The following is an 18396-nucleotide window of genomic DNA, read 5'->3' as shown; positions in this document are numbered from 1 at the left end:
CAAACATAACTACTCACAAAGCATATTCATAATCATAATCATAGGAGTATTAATAATCATTAAGTATCGGAAAATATAATCTTCCACCGGATAAACCAACTAGCATCAACTACAAGGAGTAATCAAAACTACTAGCAACCCACAGTTACCAATCTGAGGTTTTGGGACAAAGATCATATGCAAGAGAAGAACTAGGGTTTGAAAGGAGATGGTGTTGTTGAAGATGTTGATGGAGATTGACCCTTCCTCAATGAGAGGATCATTGGTGATGACGACGGCGATGATTTCCCCCTCCCAGAGGGATGTTTCCCCGGCAAAACAGCTCCGCCAGAGCCCTAGATTGGTTATGCCCAGGTTCCGCCATGAGACGGCGGTGCTTTGTCCTGAAAGCTTCCTTGTTGATTTTTTCCAGGGTACAATACACCATATAGCCAAAGATGGGCAACAGAGGCCTGCCAGGGGCCCACAAGGTCGGGGGGTGCGCCCAGGGGTGTAGGGCGCGCTCTCCACGGCCCCATCTAGTTCTTTCTTCACCCAATAATTTTTATATATTCCAAAAATAATTCCATGAAGTGTCAGGACTTTTGGAGTTGTGCATAGTAGGTCTCTAATATTTTCTCATTTCCAGTCCAGAATTCCAGCTGCCGGCATTCTCCTTCTTCATGTAAACCTTGTAAAATAAGAGAGAATAGGCATAAGTATTGTGATATAATGTGCAATAACAGCCCATAATGTAATAAATAACAATATAAAAGCATGATGCAAAATGGACGTATCAACTCCCCCAAGCTTAGACCTTGCTTCTCCTCAAGCGAAAGCCGATATCGATAAATATGTCCACATGTTTAGAGATAGAGGTGTCGACAAAATAAAATACGGACATGAGGACATCATGATTGTCGGGGGTTGGGTGCGACATATGCCAAAGGATGGCTTATCATGGTGGGGGCGAGTAGAACGTCGCCAATGCCTGGAAACGGGATAATGCGAAGGCATGCACGCCGGTGAATCTTACCCAGCTTCGGGGCTCTCCGGGGAGATAATACCCCTACTACTGCTCTGCGGGGTCTCCGCATGATCACTATGGCAAAGTGTTTACACGGTTGCTCCTCGTGCTGTTTCCTGGAGGTAGGAGAAGGCAAGGCTAGCTCTCTCCTTCCTATACGATCTGGTCTAGTGCTAATGGATTCAAACCCTTTGCATGGAAGCCCTGGGGATTTATATAGGCCTACCCCGTAGGGGTACAATGGTAATCCGGCTGTGCGCGGGCCCAGTCGTCAGTCTCTCTGGCCGTCGTCTTATCCGCCGACTCCTGGGGCCCGCCGACTGGTGGGCCCTGCCGACTGGCTCGGTACGGAGCCGACAGGCCGCGTACGCCACGGGCGGGTCTTGCCGGCTGCAGATTACTGTAGCCGTGCCTCTAATAACGCAGGATCGGTCATGAGGTCGTGGCGACAGCTCCGCCGTCTGGCGGGCGATCACTGTGGCCACTACCTGTCGTGTCTGATTAATGGTGCGTGGGGCCCATGGGAGTGGCCGGCCGACTCCTGGTGGCCGACTCCCATCCGGGCTGACTGGTGGCGCTCTCGCCGTATTTCGTATGCCTGCCGACTGGTGGGACCCATCATCCCTGGGTCGTACCGGCAGGCTGTCATGGGCACAGGACTCCGCCCTCTGGGGCTGACGTCAGGGCCGTCATGGCAATAGCGTCGCGCCGCGCGGAGATCTCCGCGGGTACGACGTACTGTAGCCACGTCTGTCCTTGGAAAAGGGGTGGGAGTGGACCTTACTATGGCCGCTCCCCGTCCCGTCCCTCTTTATGAGGGCATGGGGGTTGTTGGCGTCGCGGGCCGACTCCCCAAGGCCGGCTTCTCTGGAAGTCGCCAGTCAGGAGTCGGCTTTATCCTGAAGCCGCTCCAGGGACTCGGCCGCGAGTGGGCAGTCGGCTGCCTCGCCGCCGACTCCTCAGAAGGCGGCTCTTCGTCCTGGGGTCTCGAGGGGCACAGTCTGCCTCAATGTCTTGAAAGGTTCTGGGTTAGCCTACCCGTGGCCCATTACTCCGACAATGATCATCTTTAGAACAGCAACATATATGTTCATATAATTTCTTATGCTAAAGTAACAATTCATTCACAAGGTAAAGTATGAATCGAAAACTTCATTGAAAACTAACAAACTATGATCTCATTCATTGAAGCAATTGCAATTTATCATAACATCAGAAAGAGTCAATATAAGAGCCTTTCGGTAAGTACACATACTCAACTATCATATAATCTTTCAGAATTGCTAACACTCACGTGATATTTATGGGTACAAACCTTCAATCGGACACAGAGAAAGATAGGGGCTTATAGTTTTGCCTCCCAAACTTTTACTTCAAGGGTAATGTCAACAATAATACTTTATGAAAACGTACATCCGAATGGATATCTATGTCTGGATCTCTCCAACACATAGAGCTTGCCAAAAGAAAAAGTGTAAAAAAGGAAGGGTGATTATCACCCTGACTCTTGTATAAGGGTAGAAGATAGAAGTAAAAGATAGGCCCTTCGTACAGGGAAGCAGAGGTTTTCATGCGCATTTATGGTTGGATGCACAAAATCTTAATGCAAAAGAACGTCACTTTGTATTGCCACTTGTGATGAGGACCTTTATTATGCAGTCCGTCGCTTTTATTTCTTCCATATCACAAGTTTCTATAAAGCTTATTTTCTTCACACTAATAGATCATACATATTTAGAGAGCAATTTTTATTGCTTGCACCGATGACAACTTACTTGAAGGAGCTTACTCAATCCGTAGGTAGGTATGGTGGACTCTCATGGCAAAACTGGGTTTATGGATGTTTGGAAGCGCAAGTAGTATCTCTACATGGTGCAAAGAATTTGGCTAGCATGAGGGGGAAAGGCAAGATCCACATGTTGGATGATCCATCACAATATAACTTCTATTCGGATATAAGAAAACATAACCCATTATGTTGTCATCCTTGTCCAACATTAACTTTTTAGCATGTCATATTTTAATGAGTGCTCACAATTACAAAAGATGTCCAAGATAGTATATTTATGTGTGAAGCCTCTCTTTCTTTATTACTTCCTATTAATTGCAACAATGACCAAAACTATGTTTGTCAGCTCTCAACAACTTTTATTCATCATACTCTTTATATGTGAAGTCATTACTCTCCATAAGATCAATATATGATCTTTTTATTTCTTTTTATTCTTTCTTTTATTTAATTCCCTCATGATCCTAGCAAGAAAGCAAAGCCCTTTACTCAAAACTACTCTTTATTATATATCTCAAGGACTCGATTACATAGAGAGAAAATAAAGCAAAACTCAAAGCTAGATCATACTAAAAACTTTATTATACTAGATCAAGACATAACCAAAAGGATCGAACTAAGAAAAGCGATAAAGATAAAGGTGTGATGGTTATACAATACCGGGGCACTCCCCCAAGCTTGGCAGTTGCCAAGGGGAGTGCCCATACCCATGTATTTAGATCTCTTTCTTCGGGGGTGGTGATGAAGGAGTTGTTGATGAAGCAGGCTTATCATCCATCTTCCAAGGCATAGGCTCACCATCATAGAAAGATGAGGGGGTCTCTGGAATCCTCGAATCTGCAGCCAAACTCATCCTCTTAAATCTATACTCATACTCACAGTTTTGGTTTTGCAGGTCATAGATCTGGGCTTGGAGATGCTCGATTTTCTCATTAAGCATGAAGATGGCCTCCTCAATGCTCTTGGGGTCCAGCTTGTGCTTGTTGGTGAACTCCACGATCATCATGTGGTTGGAGTTGAGTCCGCGTTCCACCATCTCTTGACACTTGAAAACTTGCTGCTCCATTGCTTCGAGTCTTGCCTCAACGCTCTCGGTCTTCTTTGGTCCCTCAACATCAGGGATGTGCAGCAACCCCTCATGCATCTCAATGGCTTGAGGGTATCCCAGCACCTCCGCAAGGTGGGGCTTGATGACCTTCTCAAAAAACTAGTCCTTGGGGGAGCTTGGAGACATCATGGCGATCTAGATCTGTCAGGAAAGACAGCTTGAAACACAAACAAGAGATTTTTGCGTGGTACGGTAGTCAAAACCTTCGAGAGACTATATAATGAATTTTTACTGACCATAAAAAGTATGGTGCAAGAAAACGGAGTCCGGAGGGCACACGAGGTGGCCACAAGGTCGGGGGCTGCGCCCTCCACCCTTGTGGTTGCCTCATGTCTCTTTCAGACTACTTTTAATTTTCCTAATTTTTAAATATTCCAAAACGGAGAAAAATTATCATTGGAAACGTTTTGGATTCGGTTTACTTACCGTACCACATACCTATTCCTTTTTGGAGTCTAAAACATTCTGGAAAGTATCCCTTATGTACTCTTCCGGGGTTACGGTATCAATTATATTAGTCTCAACATTTATAGGAGTACCTGAGATATGACGTTTGAGTCTTTGACCATTTACCACCCTCGGATTTTTACCTTTGGCGTTGTTGATTTTTATGTCACCGGAACGATAGACCTCCTCGATAATGTAAGGACCTTCCCATTTACAGAGAAGCTTTCCTGCAGAAAACTAAAGTGAGAGTTGTATAGCAAAACATGATCACCTACATTAAACTCATGCTTTTGTATCCTTTTATCATGCCATCTTTTAACTTTTTCTTTAAACGACTTGGCATTCTCATACGCTTGGGTTCTCCATTCATCAAGTGAGCTAATGTTAAATAACCTCTTCTCACTAGCAAGTTTGAAATCATAATTGAGCTCTTTAATAGCCCAATAAGCTTTATGTTCTAGTTCAAGAGGCAAGTGACATGATTTTCCATAAACCATTTTATATGGAGATATACCCATAGTATTTTAATAAGCAGTTCGATAATCCCACAAAGCATCATCAAGTTTCTTAAACCAATTCTTTATGGATCTATTAACAGTCTTTTGCAAAATTAATTTAATGTCTCTATTGCTCAATTCTACTTGATCACTAGACCGAGGATGATATCTATCAAGCATTTTACGGAAAGAATCAACAATAAAATGTGAACCATCATCAGTCATTAAATATCTAGGGACTCCAAACCTTGGAAAAATAACTTCTTTAAGCATCTTAATAGAATCTTTATGATCAACACTACTAGTTGGAATAGCTTCTACCCATTTAGTAACGTAATCCACACCAACTAAAATATGTGTATACCCATTAGAGGAAGGAAAAGGTCCTATATAATCAAAGCCCCAAACATCAAATGGTTCAATAACAAGTGAATAATTCATAGGCATTTCCTGACGTCTACTAATATTGCCAATTCTTTGACATTGATCACAAGACAAGACGAACTTATGGGCATCTTTAAATAGAGTAGGCCAATAGAAACCAGATTTCAATACCTTATGTGTAGTTCTATATCCAGCGTGGTGTCCTCCGTAAGACTCGGAGTGGCACTTACGTAGGATATGTTCTTGTTCATGCTCAGGTACACAACATCTAATAACACCATCTACTCCTTCTTTATAAAGGTGTGGGTCATCCCAGAAGTAATGTCTTAAATTTTAGAAAAACTTTTTCTTTTGCTGGTATGTGAAAGTAGGTGAATTTAGCAATAATATAGTTAGCATAATCAGCATACCATGGAGCATTATGATAAGCATTTATGACATTTAAGTGCGCACCGGGAAAGCTATCATCAATAGGTAGTGGGTCATCAAGAGCATTTTCTAACCTAGACAAGTTATGTGCAACGGGGTTCTCAGCTCCCTTTCTATCAATAACATGCAAATGAAATTCTTGTAGCAAGAGAACCCATCTAATAAGTCTAGGTTTAGCATCTTTCTTTTCCATAAGGTATTTAATAGCAACATGATCAGTGTGAACAGTTACTTCGGAATCAACAATATAAGGTCTGAACTTATCACATGCAAATACAACTGCTAAAAAATATTTTTCTGTGATAGCATAATTTATGTGGGAACTTTCTAGAGTTTTACTAGCATACTCAATAACATTCAATTTCTTATCGACGCTTTGTCCTAGAACAACACCTACAGCATAATCACTAGAAGCACACATAATTTCAAAGGGTAAATTCCAATCTTGTGGCTGAACAATAGGTGTAGAAATCAAGACTTTCTTAAGTATTTCAAATGCTTCTACACAATCATCATCAAAAACAAAAGTAACGTCTTTTTGTAAGAGATTAGTGAGAGGCCTAGAAATTTTAGAGCAGTCTTTAATAAACCTCCTATAGAAACCAGCATGACCAAGTAAACTTCTTATACCTTTGGTATCTTCAGGATACGACATCTTTTCAATAGCATCTACTTTAGCTTTATCAACTTCAATACCTCTTTCAGAAACTTTATGCCCCAAGACAATACCTTCATTAACCATAAAGTGGCACTTTTGCCAATGCAAGACAAGATTAGTTTCTTCACATCTCTGCAAAACTCGGTCAAGCTTGCTTAAGCAATCATCAAAAGAAGTTCCGTAAATGGAGAAATCATCCACGAAAACCTCAACAATCTTTTCGCAAAAATCAGAGAATATAGCATTCATACATCTTAGAAAGGTAGCAGGTCCATTGCATAAACCAAAAGGAATATGTATGTAAGTAAAGGTACCGAAAGGGCAAGTAAAAGTGGTTTTCTCTTGATCCTCTTTTGACACAGGTATTTGAGAGAAGCCAGAATAACCATCTAGAGAGCAAAAATGTGTATGTTTGGATAATCTTTCTAGAATTTGTTCAATAAAGGGAAGAGGGTAATGATCTTTTCTAGTAGCTTTATTTAATTTGCGAAAATCAATTACCATTCTTATAACAATTCTTTGAGGAATCAATTCATTCTTATCATTAGGAACAATAGTAATACCTCCTTCATTAGGGACACAATGAACAAGACTTACACATTGACTATCAGCAATAGGATAAATTATACCTGCCTCCAGAAGCTTTAGTATTTCATTCCTTACCACTTGTTTCATCTTAGGATTTAAACGTCGTTGGCGATCAACAACGGGTTTAGCATCTTTCTCCAATTTAGTTTTATGCTGACATAGAGTGGGACTAATGCCCTTAAGATCATCAAGAGTATATCTAATAGGGGCATAGTGCTTCTTCAGAGTTTTCAATGATTTCTTCTTCATGCTCTGAAAGGTTAGCACTAATATAACAGGATATATCTTCTTTTCATCGAGATAAGCATATTTCAAAGTATCAGGTAATGGTTTAAGCTCAAACACGGGATCACCCATGGGTGGAGGAGGATCCGCAAGAATTTCAACAGGCAAATTGTGTTTCAAAATAGGTCCCTAATTAAAGAATACTTCATCTATTTCCCTTCTTTCATTCATAAACATATCATTTTCATGGTCTAGCAAATATTGTTCTAAAGGATCATTAGGAGGCACGACAATAGAAGCAAGACCAATAATTTCATCCTTACTATGCAATTCTTTATCATGGGGTTGTCTTCGAAATTTAGAGAAATTAAAATCATGAGACATATCCCCTAAACCAACAGTAACAATATCGTTCCCGCAGTCTATCTTAGCATTAACAGTATTCAAGAAGGGTCTACCAAATATAATGGGACAGAAATTATCTTGTGGGGAACCAAGAACAAGAAAATCAGTAGGATATTTTATCTTCCCACACAAGACTTAGACATCTCTAACAATCCAAATTGGTGATATAGTATCTCTATTAGCAAGCTTAATAGTAACATCAGTATCTTCTATCTCAGCAGGTGCAATATCATTCATAATTTCTTCATATAAGGTATAAGGAATTGCACTCACACTAGCTCCCGCATCACATAAGCCATGATAACAATGTTATCCTATTTTAACAGAAACAATAGGCATGCCAACAATAGGTCTATGTTTACCTTTCATATCGGGTTTAGCAATTCAAGCAGCTTCATCACACAAATAAATAACATGCTCATCAATATTATCAACCAAGAGATATTTAACCATAGCTATACTAGGTTCAACTTTAATTTGTTTAGAGGGTGTATGTGTTTTAGTATTACTTTTACAAACCACAGTTGAAGCTTTAGCATGATCCTTTGTTCTAACAGGGAAAGGTGGTTTCTCAATATAAGCAGTAGGAGCAATACGATCAACATTATAAATAATAGCTTCTTCTTCAACTTTAATAGGTTCTACTACATTAACTTCAATGGGAGGATGATATTTAAACCACTTCTCCTTAGGGAGATCAACATGGGTAAAGATTCACAAAAGGAAGCTATTATCTCAGAGTCAAGTCCATATTTAGTGCTAAAATTACAAAAACCATCGGTATCCATAAAAGATTTAACACAATCAAACTTAAGATTTATACCCGACTCTTTACCTTCGTTGAGATCCCAATCTTCAGAGTTGCGTTTAATTCTTTCTAATAAATTCCATTTGAATTCAATATCCTTCTTCGTATACGAACTAGTACAAGAAGTATCGAGCATGGATCAATCATTATGAGAAAGCCGAGCATAAAAATTTTGAATAATAATTTCTCTTAAGAGCTCATGATTGGGGCATGAATATAACGTTGGCTTAAGCCTCCCTCCAGCTTGAGTTATACTTTCTCCTTCACGAGGCCAAAAATTATATATATAATTCCGATCACGATGAACCAGATGCATAGGATAAAACTTCTGGTGAAATTCCAATTTCAATCGGTTGTAGTTCCATGATCCAATATCATCCAATAGTCTATACCAAGTCAATGTCTTCCCCTTCAAAGATAAAGGGAAGACCTTCTTCTTGACAACATCTTCGGGCATACCTGCAAGCTTAAATAATCCACAAACTTCATCCACATATATTAGGTGCATATCGGGATGTAATGTTCCATCTCCTGCATAAGGATTAGCTAGCAGTTACTCTATCATACCCGAAGGAATTTCCTAATAAATATCTTTAGTAGGTGTAGTCGGTTGAGGGGTAGATAGTTGTGGTTCCGGTCGAGGTGAAGATACCCCGAAGAAACCCCTTAAAGGATTATTTTCCATAGTAACAAGTGACAGTAAATTTCAGCACACTATATAAATGTTTCCTTACCAAATCCCACTTACCAAAGGCGCTTCACTCTCCGCCAACGGTGCCAGAAAAGAGTCTTGATGACCCACAAGTATAGAGGATCTATCGTAGTCCTTTCGATAAGTAAGAGTGTCGAACCCAACGAGAAGCAGAAGGAAATGACAAGTGGTTTTCATCAAGGTATTCTCCGCAATCACTGAAATTATCAGCAATAGATAGTTTTGTGATAAGATAAATCGTAGTAGATAACAAGCAAATAAAGTAAACAATGTGCAGCAAGGTGGCCCAATCCTTTTTGTACCAGAGGACAAGCCTGGATGAACTCTTATATAAAGCAAAACGCTCCCGAGGACACATGGGAATTATTGTCAAGTTAGTTTTCATCATGCTCATATGATTCGCGTTCGTTACTTTGATAATTTGATATGTGGGTGGACCGGTGCTTGGGTGCTGCCCTTCCTTGGACAAGCCTCCCACTTATGATTAACCCCTCTCACAAGCATCCGCAACTACGTAAGAAGTATTAAGGTAAACCTAACCATAGCATGAAACATATGGATCCAAATCAGCCCCTTACGAAGCAACGCATAAAGTAGGGTTTAAGGTTCTGTCACTCTAGCAACCCATCATCTATTTATTACTTTCCAATGCCTTCCACTAGGCCCAAATAATGGTGAAGTGTCATGTAGTCGACGTTCACATAACACCACTAGAGGAGAGACAACATACATCTCATCAAAATATCGAATGAATACCAAATTCACATGATTACTTGTAACCAGACTTCTCCCATGTCCTCAGGAACAAACATAACTAATCACAAAGCATATTCATAATCATAATCAGAGGAGTATTAATTATCATTAAGGATCTGAAAAAATAATCTTCCACCGGATAAACCAACTAGCATCAACTACAAGGAGTAATCGACACTACTAGCAACCCACATGCACCAATCTGAGGTTTTGGGACAAAGATCTGATACAAGAGATGAACTAGGGTTTGATAGGAGATGGTTTTGGTGAAGATTTTGATGGATATTGACTCTCCATCGATGAGAGGATCGTTGGCGATGATGATGGCGACGATTTCCCCCTCCCAGAGGGATGTTTCCCCGGCAGAACAGCTCTGCCGGAGCCCTATACTGGTTCTGCCCAGGTTCCGCCTCGAGACAGTGGCGCTTCGTCCCGAAACCTTCCTTCTTGATTTTTCCAGGGTACAATACACCATATAGACAAATATGGGCAACGGAGGCCTGCCCGGGGGCCCACAAGGTCGGGGGGCGCGCCCAGGGGGCATGGCACTCCCTCCACCCTTGTGGCTAGCTGGTGGCCCCCCTCTAGTTCTTTCTTTGCCCAATATTTTTTATATATTCCAAAAATAATCTCTGTGAAGTTTCAGGACTTTTGGAGTTCTGCAGAATAGGTCTCTAATATGTGCTCCTTTTCTAGTCTAGAATTCCAGCTGCCGACATTCTCCCTCTTCATGTAAACCTTGTAAAATAAGAGAGAATAGGCATAAGTATTGTGATATAATGTGTAATAATAGCCCGTAATACAATAAGCATCAATATAAAAGCATGCTGCAAAATGGACGTATCAGCCGGCTGTGCCAGATGGTTCACGATGCCGGCCTATGGTCCGGTACCAGGGAATGGCTTCAAGTCGTGCTTGAGGCCACCACGGCGAGAGGCCTCTTGGACGACAACTTCATCTCCTTGTTCGATGAGGTCCTCATTGGTTTCCTCGACATGTTCACTGTCGTCAAGAAGCTCGCGAAGGATCTTGATGTACGGCTCCTTCCCATGCGCCCAGGCTTTGCGATGCCCGCCACCCTCAACGGCCACTATGGTGACAACCTCTTCAATGGACTGGTGGCCCTGCAACTACCCACCGTCGTGCTAGAGAATTTCTACCTCGAGGTCGGGCTCGCCGCGCAGCACCTGGCCTAGCAAGATACCATCGACATAAGCACCCATGTCTACGAGCAAATCATCCACAAGGACTATTACATGCCAGAGGACGACGATAGGATACTGGCCTTCTTGGACCACAGGGCAACCTTTGACGCCATGGCTCAGAAGCACGTTCAGCTCGTCGCCAATGTCGCTGCTCCTCACCCATCATTAGTGACCCGACGCACTAGGGAAAGAGGATGTCATTTATGAATCCGTATGCATCTTTATTTTTGTGTCAATTCCATGTATACTGTAATTTTCTTACCTTTTGCATCAACTTCATAACTTTCATATGTACCATGCATGAACCGCACCACAACTAAATGTCTTATATATTAATATTGACATGTAATGGGAATGTTTAGGTCCCATGCAAGAAATGGCAATGGATGTCAAAATTCTGGGCGTGGTGGTTCAATTTTTGATGGTGTGCACATAAACAAAAAAACAAAGTCATTTTGGAACAAAGAGTTGCCACGTAACAATCAGAAAAAGAAATAGTATTGAAACTGTGGGTGTTCTACTAACCATTTAAGTGTTGGCACGCGTCCCTCTATTAATTTTCTACTAGGAGGCGTTGTGCGGGGTACTACCTCCATCTTGGTTTATTGCTCCCCTTGTATTTTGTGCCAAATTTTGATTATGATTTCAATTAACAAAATGTTAATGCATGGCACAAAAAATAGTATCATTGGAAACTATGTTCAAATAATAATCAAACCATATAAATGTTTATAACATACATTAAAATTTGGTTAATTAAATATATGGTCAAAATTTTGACACAAAATACGAATGGACTAAAAAATTAGGACGTAGTTGTTTCGCGAAAAAGAAACTTCCCTCGGGCAGGGGTATTTCCTAATGCGTTATGGCAATAAAAATGTGGGGTGTGCCAGTATATTGTCGTATACAAATAAATAAATAAAAATCACACATAGGGAAACATTTATTTATTAATACTCTTGAGAATTACAAAGCGTGGTTTCCCACATGATTACATATATTACGCAACGTATAAGTAATCTGACTAATATCCAGCGATCGTGGAGATTCTGGTTCTCGGAGCCTCAAGACCATCCGGTTAATTATATCTGTCGCTAGATCCCACAGAACACCACCAATTAAGTTGGTCGTCGTTTTGAACTCGGAATGTTCTCATGATATGCTTAGAAGTAAAAGTGGTAGATACGAATGTTCGAAGTCTTGGCCCTTGGTATGAAATGTCTGGCCTCGTCATCACCGGGTGCATAGTTGACTCTCCAAAAATTTGTTCGGCCTCGCCTGTCGCGAACAAAGTGAGTCTATCCTTGTCGGTCAGGACATGAATGATTTCCGGCCATGTTGGCCAAGGAGAAGTATGTCTAGCCTCGTTGGCCTAGACAGAGATGGATAATTCCAACCTCGTCGGTCACAGAAAAGGAATATGCTGCAAGACGTTCTATGAAATACCCCACCTCATCGGTACCGAATGCTCAAACTAAGTACACTGGCACTATTAATTATTTGGCAATGTCACGAGCCAATTGACCTCTCTGAGTGTCAATTTAAATCATGGAGCCAATATCATCACTCGATCATCAAATGATCTTGAGTATGCCATTATATACAGGACCTCATCACAAATATGATACATATAAAAACATGTAATTACTTCTCGATGCATCACTTGACTGCCACATGATCATGAGCGTGCTATTAACATATGGGACTTCACCATAAATTGGATCCTTGCACAACGTGAAATTATTTATAAACGCATCACTCGATTGCCAAATGATCTTGAGTGTGCAACTATCAATATGGATGGTCATGCGATTGATCGACAACCATTAAAATGGTGGAGCTAGGATTATCGCATCACTCGATCGCTGTATGATCTTGGGTGTGCACTTATTAACATAGGCGATCTCCATGAAAAACCCTATGCGGCCATAGTATGCACGTCCTGCAAGCCAACACAACACGACATCAGTGTTCAAAGCACCAACAGAAGTAATCATGACCACAACTTGTGTACCTGTGCCCTTGTAGACGTATGCCCCGACCGGTCAACCAACTCCACGGAGTGATCCGGGAAAGATGGCTCTCCTCCACACACTTTGGATTGGTCATATATGGATTGGTAGAAAAGAAGCCTGGCATGGTGTTGCATAGGATAGGGATGAGATGAAGTTGTGCAGGGCCTAGCTAGCCATCATGGCCTTCATCTCTATTGTTTGGCAATGCAACTCTCAATTGATTGGGTGCATACATGCCCGTATATATTTACAAGGAGTATCCCACGATCTCGACTATACATGGAAACTAGGAGGCGGGGCTAGGTAGGAAATGATCCTACATATACATGCGATATACTGCCTATACAAAATATATTCAACACCCCCCGTAGTCGATATGGCATCCGTGACGCATACACTAGACCGAAACTCCTCGAATGTAGTTGCTGGTAACCCCTTGGTCATAACATCAGCGAATAGCTGAGCAGTGGGAACATGCAAGACCCGAATGTGGCCAAGAGCCTCCTGCTCACGCATGAAGTGAATGTCGATCTCGATGTGCTTCATGCGGCAATGATGAACGGGGTTGGCAGAGAGGTAGACGGCAGAGACGTTGTCGCAGTAGACAACGCTGGCCTTGGCCACGCCAAGGTGCAACTCCTGGAGAAGCTGACGTAACACGGAACACTCGACAACAACATTGGCCACAACGCAATACTCAGCCTCGGCACTTGATCTGGACACCATGGATTCTCGTTTAGACGGCCATGATATGAGAGAGGGCATGAGGTAGGCGCAGTAGCCAGAGGTGGAGCAACGAGTGTCAGGGTAGCCAGCCTAGTCGGCATCTGAGTAGGCCACCAGGTCAGTGGAGGACGACGCTGTCAATGTAAGACCCTGGGTCATGGTTCCGCGGATGTAACAAAGGATCAGTGAGAGTCACGTGGAGCGTGCATGTGTAAGCACACCTGCTGAACTGCGTACAGCAAGTCGGGTGTAACTCCCCGAGACCGATGCGCCAGGTGTCTTCCAGTTAGTCGCTGTTGTTGCCTTGTCTTTTCTTGCGTGTTGCATCTTGCCATGTCATCATCCGCATTACATCTGCATATTTTCAAAACTTATATCCGTCCAGTTTCCCCCAGTTCCTTCCATTGTCCGTTCTGAGCCCAGACACACTCGCACGTGCCCGCGACACATCCAAAATATTATTTTATAAGTGGCCGGAAAATATTCTTGGAATGGGACGAGAGTTGGCATGCGGTGTTGTTATGTTATTAGTAGGTCACCTGCCAAGTTTCATCACATTCGGAGTCCGTTTGATGCCCCAACGGTTAACTATAGCGGCATTATAGTCGGTCTAACGTCGGACATTTTCGGTCTCCGAAAACTGTTGCCGGGCTTTCCCTCTCTTTCCTCCCTAGACCATCTACATAGCCCACTACCAACCGCCAGGCCCAACCTAACCCCTCCTCGCATCCGGAACCGTTCGATCACGTCCATGGGCAACATCCTCAGCGTAAAGCTCGGCAAGGCCCTGGCCAGGCAGGCCTCTCTCCGCGTCGCCTACCCAACACCATACCCTGCAGCACTGTCAACAAATTCTGCTCGTCGGGGACGAAGGGTATCCATATTTCATCTCTTCACCTGCAATGTCTCCGTAGTTACTTGTCGCGGCTGCTAAAAAACTTGTGTTGTTGCCTATTGGCCCGCTCCTTGCTATCTGAAGTATATATATTTTGTCTATCGCTCATTCGCTATCTGAAGAATTTTATGAAGGTAATTTTAGTGTGTGTTTAGCTTTGAGTTTTTGCTTCTACTTCACAGAGTGGAAGATCATAAGAAAACATTGGATGATCTTTAACAATTATTCTTAGAAGTAAACCTGAGCAGTATTTGATGATATATTGTGAGTCATTGAAAATGTATACTGTTTTTTCTTCAGGATATGGATGACTATCTGAAGGGATGCAAGTTTCTTCCCAAACTTAAGAATGAGATACCTGGTTTAACAAATGCTCCCTAGTCCCTATAGGAAAGGTTGGGAAGCCTAGAGAATTTAGTACTAATCATGGTAAGGCCGACAAAGCCTGAAATCTCATTTTGATCCACGTTCAAAGATTACATGCTAGCATATACACTTGAAGTTGGCATGGAATATCAAAATTAAAAATAGACTTCGCCTATTCCCTGTTTTGAAGAGCTGTGGGAATCAATTTTATGATGTCCTTTGTTGGCGATTTCCCTATCCATGAAATGATAAATTTTGAATAGATGTTAACTGGCAAATATTTGATGCATATATAGCTCAAATGCACTAGTATTTCTTGAATTCACCAAAACAAGAAGATAGCATGAACACATACAGCTAGGGTATGCATTTAGTAGGTGTTTTTCCATTTTGAAGATTCATAATAGACTAAAAGAGATAGATAATTAAAGAAACTACCCTACTGGATCTGCACGAGGGTGCGAACTAACAAGTTTTCACTTTCTCGCCTGGGTGCAGGGTGATCGACGAGGACTACTGCGGCTCGATGGGAGTCGTGCTCTTCAACTACTCGGAGGCAGACTTCACGGTGAAGCCCCGCGATCATGTCAGACAGATTATCGTCTAGGTGATTGCGACATAGGAGGTCCCCGGGGTGGAGGACCTTGACGCCACCGTCCGGAGGTCACCGAGGTGGAGGACGACGCCACCATCCGGAGTTCCTCAAGGTGGAGGACCTTGACGCTTTATACATACATCTAGAGAAGTGGTTTGGTTAGGTTGGTGGTGAAACGCTAGGGAAGGTACCAACCTTTTGATGATGGTTGTGTGCATCCTCATGATCTCTTTGAGTTGAGATGTTCAATGTTGCATCCATGAACACTACAAGTGTTAAGATGGTTCTGTGAAATTTATTTTGCACTAGACGTGTCTCTGATCTCCATTCATGAATACTGCATCTATTTTTATTTTTTTAATTCCTAATTTGTTACTAGTAGCGTTGGGAAAAAAGTTCCCTACTAGTATTTAGGACACAAGTAGCGCTGGTATTATAGGCACACTACTACTACTTCATTAGTAGTAGCATGAGTCTGTAATAGCAGTAGCGTGGGTGGCACACGCTACTACTAACAAAGTTAGTAGTAGCGCGGGTTTCACCCATGCTACTACTAACTATTAGCTGTAGCGTGATACTAGGAGTGCGGGTAGCCGTGCTGCTAGTAGCCATTTGACCCGCGCTGCTAGTAGCCTTTTTCCTAGTAGTGGTAGTGACGGGATAAGAAGTGTGGAGAGTACCGGGGTTGGCAGTCATACGAGCGGTGGCGCCGGTGTCCATGTACCAATCGCCGCAACCCGTGTAGTTGGCTGGCGAGGGACTGGAGTGGAGCGCCACAAGGAGGGCCGGGTCCCACCAAGCCAGCAAGAGTGGAGGCGCCGATTGTTGGGAGGTGTAAGGGGCCAGCGGCAGCGCGGCGTATGGCGCCGCTGCATAGGGCGCGACGTATGACGCTCGCGGGAGCACGACATACAACGCTCGTTGAGGCGCGGCGATCAGCGCCTGGTGGAAGGCGGGACGCTGGCCTAGGAGACCGGTGGCGGGCGAATGTGGCACTGGCATGCTATACACATGAACGAGGCCAGTCCACGGGTTTTGGGCCGTGGCCCAAGGCTTGGTGGCCTGCTGCTGATGAGATTGGCCGCCTTGGTCATTGCCCTTCCGACCGCGACGCCCACCACAGCGGCAATCAGAGGAGGCCGGCTGGGGCGGTGGCCCCTGAAAGAAGCTCGCGGGCGGCAGGTACTGCCCGTAGGAGGCCGCCGGTGGAGGGTACCGTGGTGCGGCAGGCGTGTGCAGAGACGGTAGTGGCGGGACGCCACGGGAGGTCCTGGCGGTGAGGGCAGTGTGGGTAGTCCTGGTTTTCGCCATCTTCATGCGGCGCTCCTCCAAACGCAAATAAGCCACGACCTTGGGAAAGGTTGGCTCCAGGATCAAGGTGATGTTCAAGGCAGCGTTGCCGAACTCCTCATTGAGCCAGTCGGCGAGGGTGCCGAGGAGGAGGTCGTCGGAGATGGTTTCGCCAAGGTCACGGAGCTCATCTGCAAGTTTCTTGAGATGAATGCAATAATCATCGATGGATGAATCAAGTCGATGAGACCCAAAAAAATCTTGCTGAAGAAAAACCCGCTGTTGAAGTTGGTTGTAGGTGAAGAGCCCATTGAGTTTGGTCCAAACGGTGAGGGCGTCATCCCCGGTAGTGACCACCGTGTGGAAGAGATCACGGGAGATGGTGAGGTAGAACCAACGAATGAGCATTTCATCGATGCTGGTCCACTCTTCATCACCAAGCATGAGGCTGGAATCAACGGAACCATCAACGTGATCATGAAGATGATACTCACGGAACACTAGAGAGAAATATGTTTTCCAGGAGTAGTAGGTGGAGGTGGAGTGATCAACGTGTTAGAAGGGAGAGAAGGATTTGGTGGGATAGTTGTTTTATTGATTGAGCCTCGTGGGCATATATATAGGAGTACATGATCAACTTGGAGTACAAGGCAAGCCAGAATAATTCCTAGTCAATATACTCAACATCCCCCCGAAGGGGCGACGCAGCGGTGACGCGAGTCGGTGCAGCCGGGAGAAGACCCACGGGGCGGCGGTGCTGCAGTTTGATGGGGCGACACAGCTGTAGCCCATTGCTCGATTGGTGTAGAGGCGCATACTGAATGATGATCTTCAGATGATCTAGTCGACTTACACGCATATAGTTGATCAGATCGAATGTGGCAAGCCGGACCAAGAAGACGTGGACGAGCTCGATGAGGTACCGGAGAAGGTGCATCGCGCGGCTGGACAAGAGTGTTTCTCTTGCATGGACACGAGCAGGTATGCAAGCACACCCACACGAGACATGGAAGTAGCAAACTCCTGCACGCCGTGACGTGCTGTGCAACAACAGGCGCGTACACAGCGACACGGCCACACACGATGTGAGCGGCCACCACGGCTTGTGCGCAGCCCAACAGGCCTCGGATTTTGACGCGTTGTTCTCGGTGGATGATGAATATGTCGATGGAGTGATGACAGCCGACTGAGAAAAATATGCAGACGGACGTGCGGAGCTCAAGCGTCCCTAAGACGCCGCATCTCGTGCCAGTTGAAGGCGGCCGGTGCTAGCCCCATAAGGTTGGGGTAGAGGCGCAGTGGTCGACAGCGGCGGTGGGCAACTCAAGCCGATCGTCGATCGGAAAACCAAAAAGAAGTACCGATCAAAACAACCGGTGACAAAGAAAATCCGAATCAATAGATCTGAAAAAAAAACTTTCTAGGGTAGCCGATTAACTGGACCGACGGACGAACCCTAGTGTGATGCCACGAGTCCGATGCGCCAGGT

The sequence above is a fragment of the Triticum urartu genome, chromosome 4A (assembly GCF_056163025.1).
Source record: "Triticum urartu cultivar PI428250 chromosome 4A, HENAU_Tu73, whole genome shotgun sequence".
In the NCBI taxonomy this organism is placed as follows: domain Eukaryota; kingdom Viridiplantae; phylum Streptophyta; class Magnoliopsida; order Poales; family Poaceae; genus Triticum; species Triticum urartu.
This window is presented reverse-complemented; position numbering follows the sequence as displayed.